At 34.8% G+C, this 23,074-nt stretch overlaps 1 protein-coding gene across 7 annotated transcripts in view; it reads right to left on the bottom strand.

The window, feature by feature from the left end:
- LOC106883769 (phospholipid-transporting ATPase ID) overlaps positions 1-23,074 on the bottom strand; it is a 212,086-nt gene that overhangs the window by 166,943 nt on the left and 22,069 nt on the right. The gene's annotated exons all lie outside the window — the stretch shown is intronic.

The following is a 23,074-nucleotide window of genomic DNA, read 5'->3' as shown; positions in this document are numbered from 1 at the left end:
TTTAATTCGTAGTACTTATTTTAATCCAACTTACTCTATTATGTAATTTTTAATTTTTGTCTAATATTTTAAATAGAGAATCAATCAGATAAAAGAGAATCTGAATAAATAGTTAAGATGCCATTCATTAATTATTAGAGATGGGTCCAAACTTTTCAATATAAAAGAGGGAAAAAGGAGGTGCAACAATACTTATAACAGTTAAATATCCAACTACTCGCTTTCTTAAATCTTAAATTGGTGAAAACAAAATTGAGAAAAATAAGATGCATCCTTATTACCATAGTCATGTTATTATATATGCCAATGCCTTATCAGAAAGTAAACAGATAATCACAAAGCTGTCACTCGCAGGAAAGTATGACGTGGTACCATGTACCATCTCTACCACACCACCACCATTCAATGTCTGTTTTCCTGCTGGCATGAGATGGATGATTCAACTGGAACTAGTGAGCCAAAGGATGCTCTCCTTAATGTCAACCACTTTACAGAGTGTACTGAGTGCTTTTTATGTGGCACCGGCATCAGTGAAGTCACTCAGTAATTCACCAGATAAGACCTCCTCATCTGGTGGGTAGATGGGTGGGTATAATATTAAAGAAGATGATGGGAGGTTAGAGTATGAATAGAACGACAGGAAAAGGTGTCTTGCTGTAGAGGAGAAACATGTTTACATGGTACCATGCTTTTGCTAATTGTTTAAAGACCTATATAGTTATGAGCAGACAAGACATCTTTTCAGCCCTCCTGCATTTCACCAGCACTGAGCTGGTTCTCACTTTCACCTGCAGCAACATGAAATAAAAGAGCTCTGTTCAAAGACAGACCATCCAAGCCAAGCATCAATTTACGTATAGTGTCAAATCACAGTTAACTAACTTGATCTCAAATGAGATTTAGCTGCAATTCCTAGTAGGTCAAGCAACCATAGAGAGGCTCTTCCATTAGCTTGTCTAACATCTGTATATTGAAGTGTTTGTCCACATAGTAAATTGACGAAGCATATTGGCAGTATTTGTGGATGTGTATTTAGGTAAAGGATATGAACTGGCTATGGCAATCACACCCTATAGGTTACTATGACAATTACAGTTGTCTTTTAATATCAATTGTGATTTATTTCAGATGCATACACACGCATGCACATATGCGTGCATGTGCACGCACGCAAACACACACACACATACGTCTGTGTGTGTGCGCCTGTGTTTGCTGTATCGTTATCTGAATGTATTAGGAGAAGACAGGACCAATGTAGAGAGATTAAAAGAAAAAATTAAACAAATAATAGAAAGAGGGAGAGAGGCAGTTGAAAATAGAGACAGACATTTGGTGAGAGAGAAATAGTGAGATATTTGAAGACAGAGAGAGAAAAAAAACAGAGAAATATACTAATATGATAAATAAAAATAGAATTAAAAAATTAAATGATAGCTAATTGTAGAGTGTATGCTGTATATTTGAGAAGAGGATATAGAGTTACAAAGAAATAGAAAGAAAGAAAGAAAGGAATATAGAAAGAAAGAAAGAAAGAAAGAAAGAAAGAGCTGGCATAAGGATCAAGTAAAGGTAGACAGACCAATCATTAGGATGCCTAGGAAGGAATCAATAGGTAAATAGAAAGTGAGAAAGAGAAAAAAAAAAGAATGAGAGGAAGTAAAACACACACACACAAACACATAGATGGTGTAGAGACTTCCCACTACCACCCCCACTAATACCCACAATCCAATCCTGTAGGGTGGAATCAATAAATGTGTAGAACCAAAGTCCACAGCCAGCTGAACACAAAACCAGAGCTTGGTTCAATAACTAAACTAAATATTCCAACTATCTTAGAAATACTAATAACAATTAATAAAAATCTCAACGAAAATATGTTTCTAACAATGTTTAATGAGATTAATAAAAGATATTTAAGTGTAGGGGTAGTGGAAGATGATATCATCAATAATTAGGCAGCGCCATTGTTTTTGCTTGATTTTTGAGTTGTTTTTTTTTTTAACATTTGTAATATAAGTCTATGTGGACAGAGAAACAAGATATTTATGCCTAAGTTGATTGATTCTAAATATGCTCTTCATCCTTCACTATTCTACATACTTACACATTGTTCAAATTGGGGAGATGTGGAGAAAATGTTTTTGGGTCTTTACTTATTTATTAATGTAAATAAATAAAAACTATGATGATTTAGACAGAAGTTACTAATTTAAATAAAGGCAAGAACAACAAAAATATTTTAGATGCTTTATAGCCTGTTCAGTACGTCAAAGTTTCAGAGTTAAAACCATAAAAATAAAATAAATGCGCCCTTTTAAAGCCTAGCTAGGCTCATGGGCCTGGTTTCCATGGCGTATGTGTTCCCCAGCGGGACGGGATGCCAGTCCATCGCAGCGTTACTCATTTTTGCCAGCTGAGTGGACTGGAGCAACGTGAAATGAAATGTTTTGCTCAAGAACACAACATGCCACCCAGTCCAGGAATCGAAACCCCAATCTTACGATCATGGTGCTGACACCCTAACCACTAGGCCACGCGCCTCCATAGTTAAAACCATACTTTGGTCAATTTAACATTCATCCATCCAAGGCCAAGTAAAGGCTTTGCAGCAAAGAAATTAGTTATACTTATCGTTAAAGCAGCTTTATCTGCCCAGAAATATAGAGATTTATAATACAGCTAGAGCAAAAACTGCACATATCCCAATTATAGAATTGGTCTAGTCCTATTTTAGAATAGGTATATTAGAATAGTAGTATATATGTATGTTGTAAGAGCCAACAGGAAGAGCGCCTGGCCATAAAACAACACTTTAAAATGGGAACTATTACTATTAAGAAGATAGTTATGGAGTCTACGAGATTAACTCTCACTTTTATCAGGAAAAAATTACCTTAAGATATATTCAGCTACAGTAAACAAAAAATATAGACAGTAAATTATACCAGTTTTCTAAAATAACATTCCATGTGAAACCAAGCAATATCAAGTCAGCATATCTCTATGATAAACAAAAACAGAAGCTATCAGAAAGGTCCAATAGCAGTAGAGTTCTTACCATAATCATTAATTTGGTTAAAATTTTGAACAAGGAAATTGCTGGCCAAGCAAATAACAATAAGAGAATGAATGTATCTATATAAAAGTCAAAATTGTATTAAACGTAAACAAAACAAAATGGATTGAAAAAAAGGATAAAATAAAAATAAATAAGGTATTATACTTCAGTATAAATTTAGATAATATGAAATGATTAAACAATTTTCAAATAAATTCTAAAAATCACTATAGTAAAAATGAAAAGCTAGTTGGTACCAGAGAGTAGAACATTCTAGTACCATATGATAGTGAGTGTAGTAACAGAAAGAGTAACAACTTGGTACTGTATGCTTATTGCAAGCAATGATTAAGCAAAGGGTGCAGTGAAATCTCTAGTACAATAACAGAAAAGTGGATCTTCAGATGTGGTAGATACACAGTAGTTGCTAGTAGTGGGGGTATTAATGAAAAACAGTCCATGCACAACTTAGTAGTCTTTGATAGTTTCAGTTATTGAATTACAGTAGAAAGGATTAGAATAAATTAAGATAGCTATATGCATCTTTTGACAACAAATGGTTTCTCTCTTCGTATGATGGTACATAATGGTACAACATTGGCATTCAATAGAGAAATCTTTTAGAGAGTAAAGGAAAATTAAATATGCATGACCCATTAGAGGTGTAATGTTAATCTACAAGACAGGCAGAGTAGTTAGATGATGGAGCAGCTGGGTATTAAAGGAATCAACCAAAGTATGCAGTATTGTGATGGTATGGACATTAAATGCAAATGGTCACAAGTGCTAAGTTGAGTGCTTAAAGAAGAAAAATATGGAATAAAGTGGTATGGTCAGGTCTCAAGATATTGGGTTTTACAGAAGATATAATGAAAGACTAAGACAATTGACAATATGTTGCATAGCAGATCTGTTTAAGCCATACTCATATGGAAAAAGTATAAAATGTTAGTGATAATAATTACATTATAAGCTGTGAGGTTAAAAAGTTCATTTCACAACCACATGGTTCTAGGTTTGATCCTACACCATAGCACCTTGGACATGAGTCTTATATCATAGCATCAAGTCAATTTGGTCCCTGGCAAATTTAGTAGACAGAAACTGTGAAGAAGCTCAACAATTGTGCATCTTTCACTCATGTACAATGGACAAGAATGCAAACAATGGTGAGCAAACCAAAATCAAAAAAAGAAAAAAAAAAAACATTGTCCTTCGAGGTATATTTATTCAGCAGCAAGTTAAAGACATTATCTTTTTCACTCTCACCATCAGAAATTTGCTGAATCAGAGATTGAACCATTAGAAATCTGCAACCAATTGCCATGGTTGTTCACCAATCCTAATAGAAAAAAAATTAATCTAAATAAAAAATATAAATCAGAATAAAGAGGGTAATTCATACAAAAAACACATAAATGAAAGAAATAAGATAATCTTAACAAGCCCATAACATTAGCAAGAGAACTTAAACTTTTGCTGACTTAGAGTTTGAAAACATTAATAGGCAAAATATAACTGCATCGTTGTGAAAGAAAGGGAAAATATATATTTAGTAACATAAATAGTGAAATTGCATAATCACATACTTGGAGAAAAGAAAGCTAAAAACAAACAATAAGAAATGCTAACTTATAATTCTTTATTATTCAGGCAAAAAAAATGTATTATTTGCTTCCATTGACAAAATGTGGCCCAGCAAACAATGCCTCTGCATGACACCCTTTGCATGTATGCATACACATGTTAATTATTCAAAATCATTCATTCATTCATTCATTCAAGTCTTAAATGTGCTAAAAGCAAATCCAGCATATTTAATGGCTCATTCGCCATAAAGACAACATTTAGATGCATAGAATACGAGGCAATGATATGTGGAATGAAAAGAGAAAGAAGGAAGAGAATGGGGGAGAGAATAGGGAGAGAATGGGACAGAAAGAGAAGAACATATATGAGAGACAGAGAGAAGTAAACCAGAGAGAGAGAGAGAAGTATACCAGAGAGAGAGAGAGAGAGAGAAATACAGAAAATATATAAAATTTGACTTGGGATATCAAAGAAATTGTAATAAGATGGAATCCTTATAGATTAAGGCAGGATGGAAATCAATAGGAAAAAAAAGGCAGGATACAGTCAGAAAGAGTAAAAGAATAGGATGCAGTCAAAGAGAGGAAGAGGGCAGGATGTAGTCATAGGGAGAAAAGAAAGCAAAATGCAGTCAGGAGAAGCAAAGGGCAAAATGCAGTCAGAAGAAAGAGGACAGGATGCAATCAAGGAAAGAAAGAGGGCACGATATAACCAAGGGAAGAAAGAGGGTAGAGTAAGTAGTCTGACAAAATGGGTAGGTAACAATAAGAAAGAGTTAGCAGGCAAGATATCAATCAGAGAGTAAAAGGACTAAATAGCAATCACATGCAGTGTTTCTGCCATCAGAAATCATCATAACCACTACACCCAATCTTTCCTTCTTAGACAATCACTCTCCTATGGAATTTCATCCCTGCTCATGTTTCTCCAGCAGTCATCAACTTGATATTTTCAAATGAACATCAACTTCATTGATCTCACCAATTTTAGAGAGTGCTTAGAGGTCATGCACATAACCTTTTTCTTCAGATTAAACCATCAACAAATAAACCATTAAAAATTAACAGCAAACTATAAAGTGAATACCCTTCTTACTTTACAATGATATGGTTGTGACCATTTGGATAATTGGTGATAGTGATGAAGCATCTAGTAGATGAACACTTACACTGATAAATCATGCAAAAATGTTCTAAATTATGCAGAATTATCTAATTAACACAAACAGCAATGGTAAGAAATGATGTTGAAAAGAAAGACACCAATGATGACTATGTAGGAAGACAAGTCTAATTGCTCTAATAGACACTAAATAGTTTGTATTAGCCTCAACTGTAGACCAATATGATAATGATGTCTTACACAACAGTTAGTTGGCAGCAATGTCTTGAGAAAGACTGAAGTCAGTCATTCTCATTAAAACACTCCCATTAAACAGTTCGCAGCCATCTAAAGAAACTGGAAAAGTCAAACTTTGGAAGCCTATAACTGAATGTCAGAAATCAGTTCCTTCTAAGTTTTTGGAATTGGTATTCTATAATAGCTATTACAGTAAAAATTAATCAGTAAAGTGTTCAGCCTTCTACTTATGGATTTCACATTTCTCGGTTCAAATATGGGTGGCTTTAAATTTGTCTTTAACCCCTCATGAATCATGAAATGAGCAAATTAATAAATATGAGTAACAATATGTGGTGCCATAGTATGCAGAGTACTGCAAACTGATCAGTGAATAATAGAATGGCCTGTTGTGTTGAAGTGGATAGCACCAGGCTGGTTAGGCATAAGTTGTAGAATGCTTCAAATGTGCTCCAAAAAGTAATTCCTATTCCTCCAATATAAAGAGCACTGCAAAATAAGGTTGGAAAATGTACAACAGAAATTCTTGGTAATGAGAAACTGTGACTTAGGCACAGCAATGGTTGTTCTGTTGTTAATGTAGTGACAAGTGTTGTATTGTCAGTGTTGTGCCTGGTTGCATAGGGCTGGGTTCAATTTAGCTTCTTACTAGGACGTTGCTGAGATGTACATCTTTTTGAAGACAGGGAGAGAGGGTGCAGTTAAGATTGGAGTAGGATTTGGAAGTTGTGGATTATTTTGTTTTTCAATGGAAAAATGGACAGGCAGATGAGAGAGTGGAATCTAGTCTGTAAGTGACCATACAGAGGATAGGAGAGCAGTGGTACAATTGATGGCCTATGCCCAGTAGAGTGCTGGTCCACAACTAATCCAGGGTATCCTCAATTCAAGAGAAAATGTCACATTCTCTTACATTGGGATTTGAAATCTGAATCAATTCTACAGAGTTGGCAAAGGAATTAAGAGAATGATAAGGCAGAATTAGAGTGTTTGGGGTAAGAAAAAGAGTAGTGGAGAATGAGAGTCAGTAGGTTTGTAGAGAAGGGAGGTGGTCAGGTGGATATTGTTTATGGTGATGGAGATATCAAGAAAACCAACAGAAGAGTCAGATACAGTGAAGTTAAATTCCATGACATGGTGAAAGGAGTGAACAAAAAGATGAAACTACCAACAGTTGTCTGGTGAGGGTGTCAACGCCAACACAATTGTCAATATAATGACTGTGGGATGGGTCCTGTGAATTGGGCAAAGATTTGCTATTCAATGTGACCTACAAAAACTTATGCATAATTGGGGTCCATCCTGGTTCCCATAGTAACATCACTGAACTGTTTGTAAAATTTTCCAGAGAAAGAAATACAATTAAGAGTTATGAGCTCAGCTAAGCCCAGTGTTGTGGTGTTGGGTACAGGTAGAGCTCAACAGTCTAGGATGTATTTAAATGTGGATAGGCTTTCAGTGTGTGGGATAGCTGTGGTGAAAAGGAGTTTGGACTGTCTAGGCAGAAAAAAGAATGAGTGGAAGAGGTTTAGGGCATGGTGAATACCTTTAATGTGAGAGGATAAGGCAGTAAGAGGTGCTAGTAATTTGTTCAGGTACACTAAGAGAAGTTCAATTGGTGGAGATGATAGGGCAGCTAGGATTGTCTGGTTTGTGAAATTTGAGGACAAAGTAGATGGTAGAAGTTTAGGATGTGGTTAGAATATGGTTAGTGGCAGAAGGTGGAAGTGAGCCAGTACAAATAGATTCGTGCACAGTAATGGACACTTGCTTCGGGTAATGGTTGGTGCACTCATTTGATATCTTACTGTAGAAAAAGGGGTTGTTGAGTTGGCAGAGAGTTTCTTGCTTGTACAGGTTAGTTTGCCAGACTATGAGAACACCATCCTAGTTAGCTGGTCTGATAATGTCTTACTGTTTGTGGAGCTTCCAGAGAATCTTGAGTTCTAATGCAGTAACATTTGATCATATTCATCATTTGTTTGAATTGAAGATGCATAAACTGAAACAGTATTTATTGAAAAAGATATCAGGTCCAGGTTTGATATCCAGTTAGTTGTGCTATATGAGGTTGGTAAGGTCATCCTTAATTGGAAGATCTGGACTTCTATTGGGTCCAGTGAAGGAAACACCCAGGACAGCTTGTACATAGAATTCACTTGGTTTCTTTTCAAGGGGAGATAAAATTTTTAAATTATTACTTCTATAGCCATTTAAACTTTCTTGGATGCTATCTTCACCTCATTCCCCATTATTCTACATGGTTTCAAAGCAAATTTTCATCCATCACTCAACATCTAAACATTCTTCACACACTTGCTTCTTTTTCTTCAAAACAGCTTATGCAAGCCACTGTCTGCACCTTAAGCACTAAGTGCAACCATCTAACATAAGAGCTCACTCACAGCTAATCTCTTCTTTCTGCTCTCTCTCTTTCATGCAACTTTACTCATTTTACTCCAAACATGGTATCTCAATAGCTTGTCTACTCCCTCCACACTATTCATGACATCCATGGATTACACCATCCCAAGAGATCTGCCTCCACACACACAAAATGAGCCCTCCGAAGTAGAGGCCTAATTTTACTGCTACTAACACAACAATTTCCGAACACAGAAACTGTACACAATCCTTGCACAACATCACATAAGCTTTTTTTCTCCCTCAGCATCTCCAACTTAAGCTTACTCTTTTCTCCTTTCCTCCCCAGAACAACAACCCTCTAGAAGCTTCTACATGGTTGTTCAACCATCCAAAAATATTGGCCAAATATCTTTCAAATTACACTTCATCATCTTGCAAGAGGTGGGATACATTGAAGAATACAGTTCTATAAATAGAAAGGCAGTGGTCATGGAACACTTTTGACCATGGATCTACTCAGTCAGGGCTGACTTGAGGTTAAACCTACAACAAAAATCCTCTGGAACAACCACTTTGTCTAGTTTTTTGACCACCTACAGAAGTGTAAGAAAAACATTAATTCTCATTATTTTAAGAAGGTCCACAAGGGGAAATGGATTTTATCTCCTGTAAAATAGTAAAAGTATAAAAGTAAATCCTGTTATAAAACACCATCTTCTTTTGCCTTCTTTTACTTGTTTCATTCATTGGACTGCTTCAAAGAATTTGGTTGAACAAATCGACCCCAATGTTTATGTACACAGCAAGTTTCCCTGCAGTTTCCAACTACCAAATTTACTCATGAGACATTGGTCAACTCAGAACTATAGTAGGAAACACATGTCCAAAGTGCTGCACAGTGAGATTGAAACCAAAACCACATGGTTACAGAATGAGCGTCTTACCCACACAACCATGCCTAGGATTTCTATAAATATCTAAATCTACATAACTGTCCAATTTCATGCAGTTATGTAGAGAGCTGCATGGACATTTCATGTATAACAAATAAGTTTTTGCTTTCAAAAAATAAAAATAAAACATTTGTATAGCCACCATAACAATAGCTCCAGCCATCTGAGAGTATTTACAAGATTGGTTGTTCACAGACATTGGATTGGTTAAATATTCTGAATGGAGAAATGAACAACTAAAAAATATATTAATGTCACAATGACTTGCCGTTATGCTTTTTCTAAGCTGTTACATTGAAAACAGGCTTTTATATATATATATATATATATATATATATATATATATATATATATATATATATATATATATATATATATACACACAAGGGTTGGACAAAATAATGGAAACACCTTAAAATTTTAAACAAATTTATTTTGATATGGGGTAGGACCGCCTTTGGCAGTAATTACAGCTTGAATTCTATGAGGTATGGCCTCGTACAAAGTTTGAATTGTTTCCAAAGGAATTTTTGTCCATTCTTCAGCTAGAACAGTCTGCAGTTCTTGTAGTGATGATGGTGGAGGATATCGACTCCTTACTTGTTTTTCTAAAATGCACAATAATATTGAGATCTGGGGACTGTGGTGGCCAGATAAGATGTTCAACTTCACTAGAATGTTCCTCGTGCCATTCAGTAACAACTTTAGCTGTATGACTTGGCACATTATCATCCTGAAAGATTGCGTTTCCCTCTGGAAATAGTTCCGCAACCACAGGATGAATTTGATCAGATACAATGCATAAATAGTCTTGACTATTAATTCTGCCATGAAGTGAAACCATTGGGCTGGCAGATTTCCAAGATACAGCGCCCCCAGATCATCACAGATCCTCCATGTTTAACAGTTCGAAGAAGGCAGTTTGGGTCAAATGCTTCTTTTGGCTGTCTCCACACGTATACTTGGCCAGTGGTCAGAAATAAAGTAAAGGATGACTCGTCCCAAAAAATAACATTCTTCCACCACTCTAGGGACCAATTCTGTAGGTTTTTATTCCACTCTAAATGTCTTTCAACGTTTGTTTTTGGAAGTAGTAATTTTCTGATTGCAGTCTTCCAGTGGAAATCCAGCTTTGTGCAGCTCCCGGCGAATAGTTTTTGTGGAAACTCGGTTCTCAAAGTGGTAATTAAGCTCTGCAGTAATTTTTGGAGCTGTACTTTTGTGATCCTTTCTAACAATTTGCGTAAGAGTCTGACGGTCCCTATCTAAAGGTTTTGGTTTTCTTCCAGAGTTTTGTTTCGGCTTTTCCCTCTTTCTCAAAGGCTGTCATTACTTTCGAGACAGTACTTCTTGATACACCAAACATTTCAGCGGTTTTCATTATGCTAGCACCTGCCATACGGGCACCGACAATTTGACCTCTTTGAAAGTCTGATAGGTCTGTCATTTTAATGAATTTTAATTACCTTTTACTGATGATATCTGAAAAGAAACAGCAATTTTAGCAAAACATATTAAGCAACACTAATGATAAATCAAAAAACATAAAAATAAACAAGCTTTTAACAGTTTTATAGATATTTCAAAGTTATGATGCTATGATGCTAGGTGTTTCCATTATTTTGTCCAACCCCTGTATGTATATATATATATATATATATATATATATATATATATATATATATATATATATATATATACACACACACACACACACACACAGAAGGTGTACTGAAAAGCTCCTGGCTTTTGGTGAAAGAAAATACAGGAGGATCAGTGAATTATGATTTTATTTAACATATTCCCCTTTCAGATTCACACACTTATTGCAATGGTTCTTCAATTTCTCTAAGCCCTGTAAAAGAATTTGCAAGGTTGGGCCTCCAGCCAGGCCTTTCACAATACCCTTAAAGTCAGGAACTTTTCAGCACCCTCTCATAGACAGGCAGACAGACAGACTGGAGGGAGACGACAGATTATAATGCTTTACAAGAGACAAATGATTTTCAAATAATGAATATTATATTTCCTATTGTGATCACTCACTAACTACTAACTGTGATGCCAGAATGGAACTGAAATAGGCAAAGCCTTTCCTTGCCCAGAAACATATAACACAATGGGTGCAGTAAAATGTGAATTCATTACTCTATGGTCAGTTGACCACAAAAGTTGTAGAAGATCTGTTCATGTTATACTGTTATACTGTACTACAGAATATGTACCTACAGATTTTCAGCCAACACTATATACATAGACTGATGTAAACACTTTGATTGTAATATAGAATATCATTGTAAACGGAAATTTACAATAGCAATAGAGGAAAAATACTGAGAAAATGGCTAATCTAAAAGGGTATATAGGCTGATCTCAAGATGCTAAGTCTTACAAAGGAAATGATGAGAAACAAGTGGAGAGATGTTGTTGAAGCTCATTTTTGTAACACATGTTAGCATGAAAAATTGGACATGATGATGATGCATATATATATATATCATCATCATCATCAACACCATCATTTAACGTCCGCTCTCCCTGTTGGCATAGGTTAGACAGTTTGACTGGAGCTGGTGAGCCAGAGAGCTGCACCAGGTTCTAACCTGATTTGGCAAGGTTTCTATAGCAGGATGCCCTTCCTAATGCCACCCACATCAGGTGTGTAATGGGTGCTTTTACATGCCACTGGCATGGGTGCCATTTACATGCCACTGGCAATGACCATGACTATGATGCATGGGTGTCATTTACATGGAACTGACAACAACCATGATTATGATTCATGGGTGCCATTTGCATGGCACCAACAATGACTACGACTCATGGATGTGATTTACATGGCACCACCAATGACGACAATTCCTGATGACCACAACTACGATGCGCAGGTGTCATTTACATGGCATATATATATATATATATATAATATAAAGTTATACCCAGTTATAGAGTGATCATTGGTTTCACACCTATAAAGCCCTTATTTTCTGTTAGGAAATATATATTTGAAGTAAACTATTTCATTGCAGACTATACAAGAGACATCATGGTAAACTGTATGCTAGAATTAGCTTGACCGAGACAAAATCGAAGGGGTGGGGTTATCATCATTTTGTGGCATACCAACCACTAAACATTTGTTTCTCCAAATTTTTTTTTTTTAACTGGGCATGAAGTTGCATTTTTTTTAGATGAAGAGCAACTAAAAGTCATAACAGGCATGTCATTCCTAAGGATCAGCAATGTAAGTGATATGAAATGTATTGCTAACTGGGCTTCATAACAACATCATGATACTAATATGAGTAAGAAGAGCAGTAGATCAGCAAAATCATTTGCTCATTAAACAAAATACCTTTTGGTATTTAGTTATGACATTTTACATTCTGAATTCAAATCTTACTGAGACCAACTTAGCCTTTCATTCTTCTGGAGTCAATAAAATAATGTACCATCTGTATTAGGGTCAATTGTATTCATCCTCTAAATTTAAGACCTTGTGCCTAAGTCAGAAATGAATGCGAGTAAACAAACTGCTTTTCTACTTTTTTGACTGAAATTTGAGGTAAAAAACTTATTGGAATAATCAATTAAATCTAGTAAGTGGCTCTCACAAATACAACTTCATTTTTACCACTGCTACCTAAATGAACCTCAACAAGTTCATTTGACCAGTTAGAAATAATAGCCTAATTTAATCTCCTTCAAATCACACAACCTTCAAATGAAAAAAAGATACAATATTCCTAAAAGAATAAATAAATAAATAGGGCATCCATGTTTAATTGATGTTAACTTGGGCCTTGCTAACAACCATGTTATCTAGGTATTTTAAGAGAAATTAACAAAATAAAATAAAAAGCTATTTAAACATACTGAGTTTTTCTATTCAGGCAATTTTCCCTATATTATTAGCATTATTGAATTGGTTTCCAAATTCAAATTCTGCATGTGCCCTGAATTCCCCACTCCATCCTTTTTTACCTTTTTTACCTTCTTTACAGCAAAATATCTTTCCATATTTTCAGGTTAAACATGAGGCATTATTGTGTTTTGAGCAAAAACAACACAAACGTGGCACCTTCATTTTATGTAATACAAGGCAAAATAAAATGAAATAGTTGAAATCAAATTACTGCATTAACCTATTTCAACCAGCTACAGCAATCACAACATGAACTAAAGACGTTAAATACAAAATTCATGTGAGCAAGAAAGGTTTATTTACAAACAAAAAGTAATAATAAAGTATTAACATAAGAATTAAATAAGTTGCCACTCTAAGTCTAGAGCAATGCTACAATTCAAAATATAAAACAAAAGATTAACAAATTTCTACTTTGTGAAACATTAGTTGAAACAAAATATATTACAGTATCACTAATGTTTGTACAATTGAAGTAATAATAAAGGATACCATAATTAAGGTTTGAAAATTCTCATCACTAAAAATATATTAAATAACAAATAAATAACTCCTAATTCTAGTTACTAGCTAACTGAGATTTCATTGACTATCAGAAAATCTCAATTTTCTGAACTCGTTTAACTATTTTAGGGTTTGAAAAGAATGTGATTAAAAACAATAGACAAAACAAAAGCTTAAATAACAAGACCTTTATGGTAAATTTAAATCTAACATTGACAGCTGGAATGAAAACTTGGGGCTTAAATGTACATTTTCTTATGAGATCAAAACCTGCTCATTGTAATAGTAGCAACAACACTATCATTTTATATACACAAATATTTTCACACATCTGCATGCATAGACATGTAGGAACATAAAAATAACACGAGTATTGCCATACTGTTTTAGGATTGTTTTATTGAGCAAAAGAATCAGTATCCATGGCTTCCCATATATACCCCTACTTTAACTGAGTGTTGTGTTAATTGGTTAGGGTAAAGAGATGAGTAAAATAAATGTAAGTATTAGATTTACAAAGAAGACACTTGTTTCGATAGTTCACACAGACACACTACAAAAACAGTGGATGGTCTCTTTAGTGGAAGGTTATTTTCCTCCCAAAGCAGAAGCTAAGAAAAATCCAGACACAAGAACACTTGATGGTTTAAGCATCAAATGAAAGGAACTTTTTATTGGTTGCAATTTTCACCTTTACAGCTACAACCAGTATAAAAATAAAAATGAACACGTCAACTTATCTGTCTGCATAGCTCACTCCCTATCAAATCATTCTTTCCATTTTAGGTCAATGTTACTTAGGTTAATGCTACATATTTGCTATGTTAGTTAGGTTAATGCTACATATTTGCTATGTTAGTTAGGTTAATGTTACTTATTTGTTATGTTAGTTAGGTTAATGTTACTTATTTGTTATGGTAGTTAGATTAATGTTACTTATTTGTTATGGTAGTTAGGTTAATGTTACTTATTTGTTATGGTAGCTAGGTTAATGTTACTTATTTGTTATGTTAGTCAGGGTTAAATTTAGTGACTTAGTCATAGTTAACAGGCTTTATCATTCTTCCAGAAATGATACATGACAATGAGACAGGACCATAAGAGAAATTGTCATGTTTGAACATCTTTAATCATTGACAATATCTAACAACAAAAACAAAACAGGTTTCTAAAAAAAATCCATCTTTTGCTCATGTTCTTTGGTGTGTGTACAAGCAATCAAGAAGAATTGCAAATTGCCAGCTTTACTTATAATCCATTGTTTAAATTAGCAATAAATTAAAAATGAGAAATTCCATAAATTACACCAAACGTTTCTTTAAATGCAGTAAAGGATTATGAACATTCAGAAATTCCAGAAATGTGTCATACCAAATCTTTCAACAAAAGATGATAAATTATTCTTCCACAAATATACAACATAGAAGTGTTGATGTTTGAACTACTGTTTTCCCTATAATGGCTTGAGTTAGATAAGTAGATTGCCTTGTCTCTAATTTTAGTATTAACTGATAACAAATGAAAACTAGAAACCAATTACACAAAGAAATTTATGAAGGCAAAAAACAGTAAAACAAAATTTGCAGCTGTCCTTAAATATTGATACTTATTGGATGATATTGATTTATACAAAAACTACAGTCAGATAAAGAATAGACAACATAAATTTGCTGTCAAGAGAAATTCTTTGTTTTAAATAATGTCTTGTTACTAGTTTTCTATAAATAGAATATCAAAGCTACATATATGATATGAAACCCCAGAATACATCTGATTAAAGTTCCCTTTTCTTTTCTGAATTTGCATTGTTTGATGGTTTGTTTGTTGCTGAAAGAAATAAATCAGAGTCTATGTATCCCCTAAAAGTAGAAAGATGTTATACATGTTGCTTCAAGGAAAATTACTGAAATCAGCAATAGATTTTTATATAAATTAAATTAATATTTTAAATGCATATATTGCTATTTACGAATCATCAACAGAAGCTAAGGAAGGTTTTGATTTGTATCCAGCATTCATATATGGAATATTTTCCACTTTTCTCTATCTGTGGTGATAATCACAAATTTTGGTCATTCAATAACATGCCAACCAAATGGCTAGCTTTCATTCTTTTACCTTTCTTTATTTTTCTAATCACAAGGATCCATAAAGCTGGTCTTATTCCTTGTTTCCATAGCATTAAGCAAATAAAATAAATCTTTGTGTCACAGTTGACTTTTAAAGATAAAGAATTGAATTCAACACTACAGCCAACAACTCCATAGCAATGAATCACACCAGAACTGTGTACAAAGACCCAGTCATTGAAGTTGACATACATTTATCAAGGACTCACACACTGATGAAAAACTAAAGTTGCCATCTTCTTCCCTCTATATATTCCAACAATCAAATCACTTATGTGGTTTGATATTATAGAAGTCATAGCTGAATGAATGAATAAGATACCAACTTCATGGTTAAATGATCAAAAATTATATACGATCACTAATATATAATTATATACGATATAATTATATACAATCATGTATCTGGAAATAAAAATAGCTTACAGTGATAAACTTGATCATTCCATGGTAATTTACCAAGCTGAAGTGCCATAAAATGATAATGTCTATTGCTATAAATAGAGGAGTCAATACATAATTTATTTTCTGTAAATTTTTCTCAATCTTGCCAGAAGCCAAGAAAATTCAACAAAAATCACTCTCTGACTTTGAATAAGTACAAGTCAAAGTCCTTCAGGAGTGCAATGATGAGGAGGTAGGTATTTATCCATTGTAGGTTACTTAACAAAATAGTTTCTATTTATTATCTTTCATATTCCAAAACATTTCCAAATACATAGAAACCTAGAAAAATGCTTAATTCTTTCATGAAGGAATTTTGTGATATTAAGTGCTTAACATTTGAAAATGACAACAAAGAAAAGTAACACAAAATACTACTTGACTAAGATAAAAGAGAATAATCACAATTGTAATATGAATGAGAAGAGTTAGTTGAGTGGTTTAAGAACTACACAAGTGATATAAGAGCTATACCTCTGATTTACAACCTCTCACCCATCAACTTTACCAGAGAACTGATGTGTGATAAAGCTTACACCAGTTTTTTTTTTTTTTTTTTTTTTTTTCAAGCTGAAGGCAATTTCTACTTCTATATAGACAAGCAAGGATAAGTAGAATTATAATTTATTTCCCTATGTTACATAGTGAAAAAAAGATCTTTAATAGACCCAACATTTCCAGTACAGTATACCACATATGTGAAGATGTTTGGAAAATATTCTGATTCAGTCTTATCAAAAATTTTTGATGTAATTGATATATAAATGCAAAGCAGAAATGAGATTTGGAACTGACCAATGAAATAGCATAAAGTGGTGTTTCTTGCACTACTGATGCACTGTGTCCTAAGAGTGATGCATCTGCTTTACACTTCTTTGAAGAAAACATCTTAACATGGATTAAATAATTACCATTTCAGTCACTGCAATTTTATTTACTAATTATAGAAAAGATGCATTTATTTTCTATTTTCATAAATTAATTTTTCACTTGCTGGAATAGAAGATATATCAAATTTAAATGTGTTTTTGAAGCAATTTTTTTCACAGTGACCACTCATAAAATATGACTACACAAATCAATTAGAAACTTGTTCAAGCAGTTGAATATCAACCCATCTTTAATATGTTTATGTTATAAGTTAGTATAAGGTGGCAAACTGGCAGAATTGTCAGCACACCAGACAAAATGCTTAACAGTATTTCTTCTTGCTCTTTTTGTTTCAAGTTCAACTTTGCTTTTCATCCCTTCAGGGTTGATAAAATAAAATACCAGTCAAGTACTAGGGTCAATGTAATTGATTTGCACTCTCCCCTCAAAATTGCAGGCTTTGAACTCTGCAATGGACTGGCATCGCTTTTATGGTCACTTATATATACCATGAAAACCAGGTAACAAGCTTTGTGAGTCCTAGAGATCAATACATATATAAATAATATTTATCTCTCACCAGATAGCGTACTTTTTTTGTTGATCTTTCTATCATGGAATAGTACAATATTCTTTTATTCTTTTATTTGTTTCAGTCATTTGACTGTGGCCATGCTGGAGCACCAACTTTAGTCAAACAAATTGACCCCAGGATTTATTTTTTGTAAGCTTAGTACTTATTCTATCTGTCTCTTTTGCTGAACCGCTAAGTTACGGGGACATAAACACACCAACATCGGTTGTCAAGCAATGGTGGGGGAGGACACACAAACATATATATATATATATATATATGACGGGCTTCTTTCAGTTTCCATCTACCAAATCCATTCACAAGGCTTTGGTCAGCCTGTGACTATAGTAGAAAATGCTTGCCCAAGGTGCCCTGCAATGGGACTGAACCCGAAACCATGTGGTCAGTAAGCAAGCTACTTACCACACAGCCACTCCTAAATAAATCAGTATATATTAGATAAAATTATGTTAGCATTTTTATTATCAAAAAATTGGCAATTTGGTTTCCAAACTGAAGTCCTCAACAGCAAGCATCCTCTTTGAAAACTCAAAAGGAGAAACTTCAACATTTAGTGGGATGAAGGCAGCAAGCTGGCAGAATCATTAGCATGCGGGGCAAAACGCTTAGCAGCATTTCATCCATCTTTATGTTCAGAGTTCAAATTCTGCTGAGGTTGACTTTGCCTTTCATTTTTGGGGGGGTTAATAAAATAAGGACCAGTTGAGCATTGGGTTCAATGTGATTGCTGGCTTTGTGCCAAAATTTGAAATCCATATTTAGTGAGTTCATCTTAAACCACAAAAAGGTAGAAAATATGTAAATGGATCAATTCAAAAATTATCTTTGGCATTTTTCAAGTATTTAAAATATAGAACAGATTGTCAATAATTTAATATTGCAGTAATAACTTTATCGAATTTATATGGTGGTGGCAGCAGCAGCAGCAGTAGTAGTAGTAGTAAAACACTTAAATTTACTAGTCATACATGTCACAGTTTTCAGTAATGGACAAGAGTAAAAAAAAAAATAGCCTTCATTAATTCTTCAACCATATTCAGAAGTAATATATTCAAATGTAATTCAATTTTATATTCACTCTTCTAATATGAATTGGAAAGATATGAAAATTCAATTATTTAGAAATATAGCTGAATTGCTGTTTTACAGCCATGTGAGTTTTATGTCAAACAGTCAATTCTGAAGTAAAATAGCAAGTCACTATTGATGTTATGTAAATTGGTAAAATGGCTCAGGAATCTAGTACAGGACCTTCAGGAAACATTTTTAAAATTAATTTTTTAATCACCAGGGATAAGGAAGTATGCATTGGCACAAAGACTCCAAGACTGTAGGATTCAAAATACACCAAAACTGAATAATTGATCTAAGAACAAGCTACAGAAAATTCTGCTGAAGACATTCATTGGTTAGTTGGTTATTTAACAAGCAGATTTTTTTTTTCTTTTTGTTACTTACCTAAAATAATGCACAATTTGATGTTTTTTAAACAGATTCCCTACGGTTTATAGTGATACAAAGGTTAAAAATCATTGTGTTTTAGGAAGAAAAAATGTTATAGACATCTAAAAATGCTATTGTTATTACTGTTGCTGTTATTATTGGTGAGCTGGTAGAATTGTTAACATGTTGGACAAGATGCTTATTGGTATTTCATCCATCTCTACATTCTGAGCTCAAATTCTGCTGAGGTCAACTTTGCCTTTCATCCTTTTGATGTCAATGAAAAAAGTATCAGTCAAGAACTGGGGTTGATGTAATCAATTTAACCCCTCCTCCCACAAAAAATTTCAGGCTTTGTGTCTATAGTAGAAAGGATTACTATCATTATTGCTGCTATACTGGGAAGTCATGGAAAGTTTTAAGAGTTTAGTCAATTGTTTCAGCTGGTTAAAGCCCATTCATTCAATTATTTTGTAATAATTATTTTGCTGACATTGTCTGGATCATAGTGGTAACATTTCTGTTACATGCCCTTTTCAGAGGTGTAACTCAGTGGTATATCTACTTTGCATTTTTATGAAAACAAAGATTTCATATATTTTCCCAATTTTAAAAAAATGTCAGAATATGAAAAATAATAATGATCAAATGTGGACAGCATTCTGTCAACCCACTTTTGACTCCCAATGTAGCCATGGCCCCACTGAACATTATGTTAATGGCAGGGAAGCTAGAGTTAAATTTATCAACTCAAAGCAATGGAATTTTGTCTTGTTGCAATGACAGCAGCTGAGACCCCCTTCAGTCATGACTGACCATGGGATTACACCTAGAAAGTTACCCTTCCAGGCACAAGTCCAGGCAAGGTTGTTGTTTATGGAAGACCAGCAGTCACCCATGCATACTGGCCTCCCCTCTCCACACCACCAGTGTTATCCAAGGGAAAGGCAAAGGCCAATACAGCTTGGCACCTGTGACATTGCAACTCATTTCTACAGCTGAGTGAACTGGAGCAACGTGAAATAAAGTGTCTTGCTCAAGAACCCAACATGCAGCCCAGTCCGGGATTTGAACTCACAATTTCACAACCGTAAGCACGACGCTCTAGCCACTGAGCCATTCGCCTTCACATGACAACAGCAACACCTGCAAAAATACTAGCAGCAATGACAGTAACAGCAACAGTATCAGCAACAACGTGAACAAGATGGAAAACAAGTAATAACAACAAAAGCTGTGTGGAAAGCAACAACAAAAAAAAAACGTTAAAAAAAAACTAGAACAACTCCATCTTTTTTTAGGGCAGTAAGCCAGGAACTGTGCATCCAGTGTGAGATCTGAATGCTAAAGCCCTCCAGTACAAAATTGATATTGTAAAACCAGGTGTTATGTCCCTTAGTGAGGACAAAAAACTAACTGTGAACAAAAAACCATTGTGTATAAATGCATTTCTCACAAGGAGAGGGAATTTGTTTCCTATTCCAACAGAAACAGAAAAATGCCTCCAAGATGTGTGGCCCCTCAGTGCTACACATATATAAAGGAAAACAATACAGGACAGTAGCTGACATATGCAACAGTGAGCAAAATGTCAGAAGAATGGCAACAATTACTTGCACATCTCAGATCTTCATAACAATTCCCCATTATATGGGGTAAAAGGTTAACTCGAATTTGAGTCAAGAACATGCCAATTGCTCAAGACTTAGCAAGAGTTTTAGCTATTCTGGAGGAGCACAGGGAGATTAGAGAGGTGAAGCCCACCCCACAACTCAGCAGGACTAGAATTTTTATGGAATTCCAGAAACTAGTTTTCCCAAAAGAAATAAATTACATTCCCAATTTTTACTGTTCCAGGAATACAAACTGAAGCTGGTGTTTATAGAGAGAAAAAACCCAAATGTTTCAAGTGTGAGAATACTCACCACCTCAAAGCCTTTTGCCCCATGGTGGAGAAAACACAACACTTACATCTGCCTCTTTCCTCTGACTCAGGACTCGCAAAAGCAAAGGCTCCGAGAGAAGTTGAAATTGCACCAAAAAGCTGCAATGCACAGTGGCACCTGTTCAGTGATCGAAGTAAATGGCCACCTATAGGAACTGTTTTGCATTGCACGCTCAGTCTGTCAAGGTTGCCTACTATTGTCTCTTCTGAACATCCTGGCCCTCAAACCACTGCTGTGGAAGATGGAACAGTTGAAGCATCCCTTTCAAACTGGGACATAAGAGAGCAGTATTAGTGTATGCAGGAGATGCCATTGTCATAATGCCCCTGAAGTGGGGATGGTTGGCACCATTCTAAAGAAATAGGAGCTAGTTACAGGGTCCAAAATCAGCACTAACAAGTCAGTGAGCTTGCAACTGGGCATCTGGAGAGGCAGGTCAAAGCCATCAGATGGTGTCATTGGACACTGGACTGACAGACCAGCTAAACTGCAGAGGGTCTGGTTCACTCCAGACCTCCAGATGGATAAGGACTGAAGCAAGGTGATGATCAAGGTGACCAGTCTTACCCAGAAATGAGAAGAGAGAATGCTATCCCTGAAAGGTTGGGCAGAGGTGGAAATGCCTACATTGCCTCCATCCTCATTTATCACCTGACCAGCATGCCCTGCCCCAATTATTGCTTGATCAGGATGGAGTATCCTCATTTTCTTGTGGAAGGGATGGGTTCCAATGGATAGGTGGTCAGTATGCTGCCAGCACCCTCTGCATGGCTTCTGATACACTGACATATGCTCAGGTTGCACCACCTACAACAATTTCTGGATGGAGAACATATGTGAGCTCTGTTTGTGAGGCACATCTTTCTGCAAGTTTGCATCACATGCGCGGGGGATAGACTGAAGCTAGCTACTTTTAAGAGAATGCTTGAAGATTAGTGTCGACAAAAACTGAACGGACTTTTTGGCCAATTCAATATCAATAATAAACACACGACTGATCGTGTCCGTTTATTATTGGCATAATGACCTTCCCAAGATACAAAAACACACGATTTCACATCAAAAATCTTGCAAACCAAATAAAAAATAAATGTATGGCTGGATGTATCACAGACATCCCATTATAAACTTTTAGACGATGTTAGATGATGAATAATGTTTACACATGACAATAAAGAGAATTGCAAATAAAAAAAAAACGGATAAAGTATATTTGCGAGAATCACCAGTCACAATTAAGTATGAACTACGTCAGATTTGTGGAAAGGTCAGTATTTAGTGTCAAAGATATTGATTTCAAAATATTTTATTTTGAAATAAGACAGTAAATAGTTAAAGGTAAAGTTTCGACTGAAGAAAAAATGGAGAAAGAAAATGGGAAGGGAAAAAGTGAAAGCTAGAAAATATATAAACGTACAGGGAGAGAGAAAAAAAGAAAAGTGATGGAAACAAAAAGATAGAGAAGAGAGATGGATGCATATGAGACGATAAAATCGTTAAGGACCGCGCCCAAATTACATTAGAAAAGTGAATTGGGTTGGGGTGACATAAAAATAGGATGTGTAATAGGAAAACGTAAATGTTGAGGGACAAGAGAAACGTGTTCACAATATTGTTTGTAGTCAGGATATGTAATATGCTAGACAGAAAGAATGAGCGAGTTTTGGTGATTCCCACGAAATCAAATGACGGCAGTGTCAACGCAAATGAGCAGGCAACGAAACCTCTCTTTTCCACATCAGTCACATTATCGTACTCCGACAGCATTAACTGTATTTTTCTCTTTCTAGTTTATATTTAGTAAGTATTCTTTAAGAAATAACTACATTCCAGTGTGAGCATATATATATATATATATATATATATATATATATATATATATATA

Source organism: Octopus bimaculoides, chromosome 2 (genome assembly GCF_001194135.2).
Source record: "Octopus bimaculoides isolate UCB-OBI-ISO-001 chromosome 2, ASM119413v2, whole genome shotgun sequence".
Lineage (NCBI taxonomy): Eukaryota > Metazoa > Mollusca > Cephalopoda > Octopoda > Octopodidae > Octopus > Octopus bimaculoides.
This window is presented reverse-complemented; position numbering and strand designations above follow the sequence as displayed.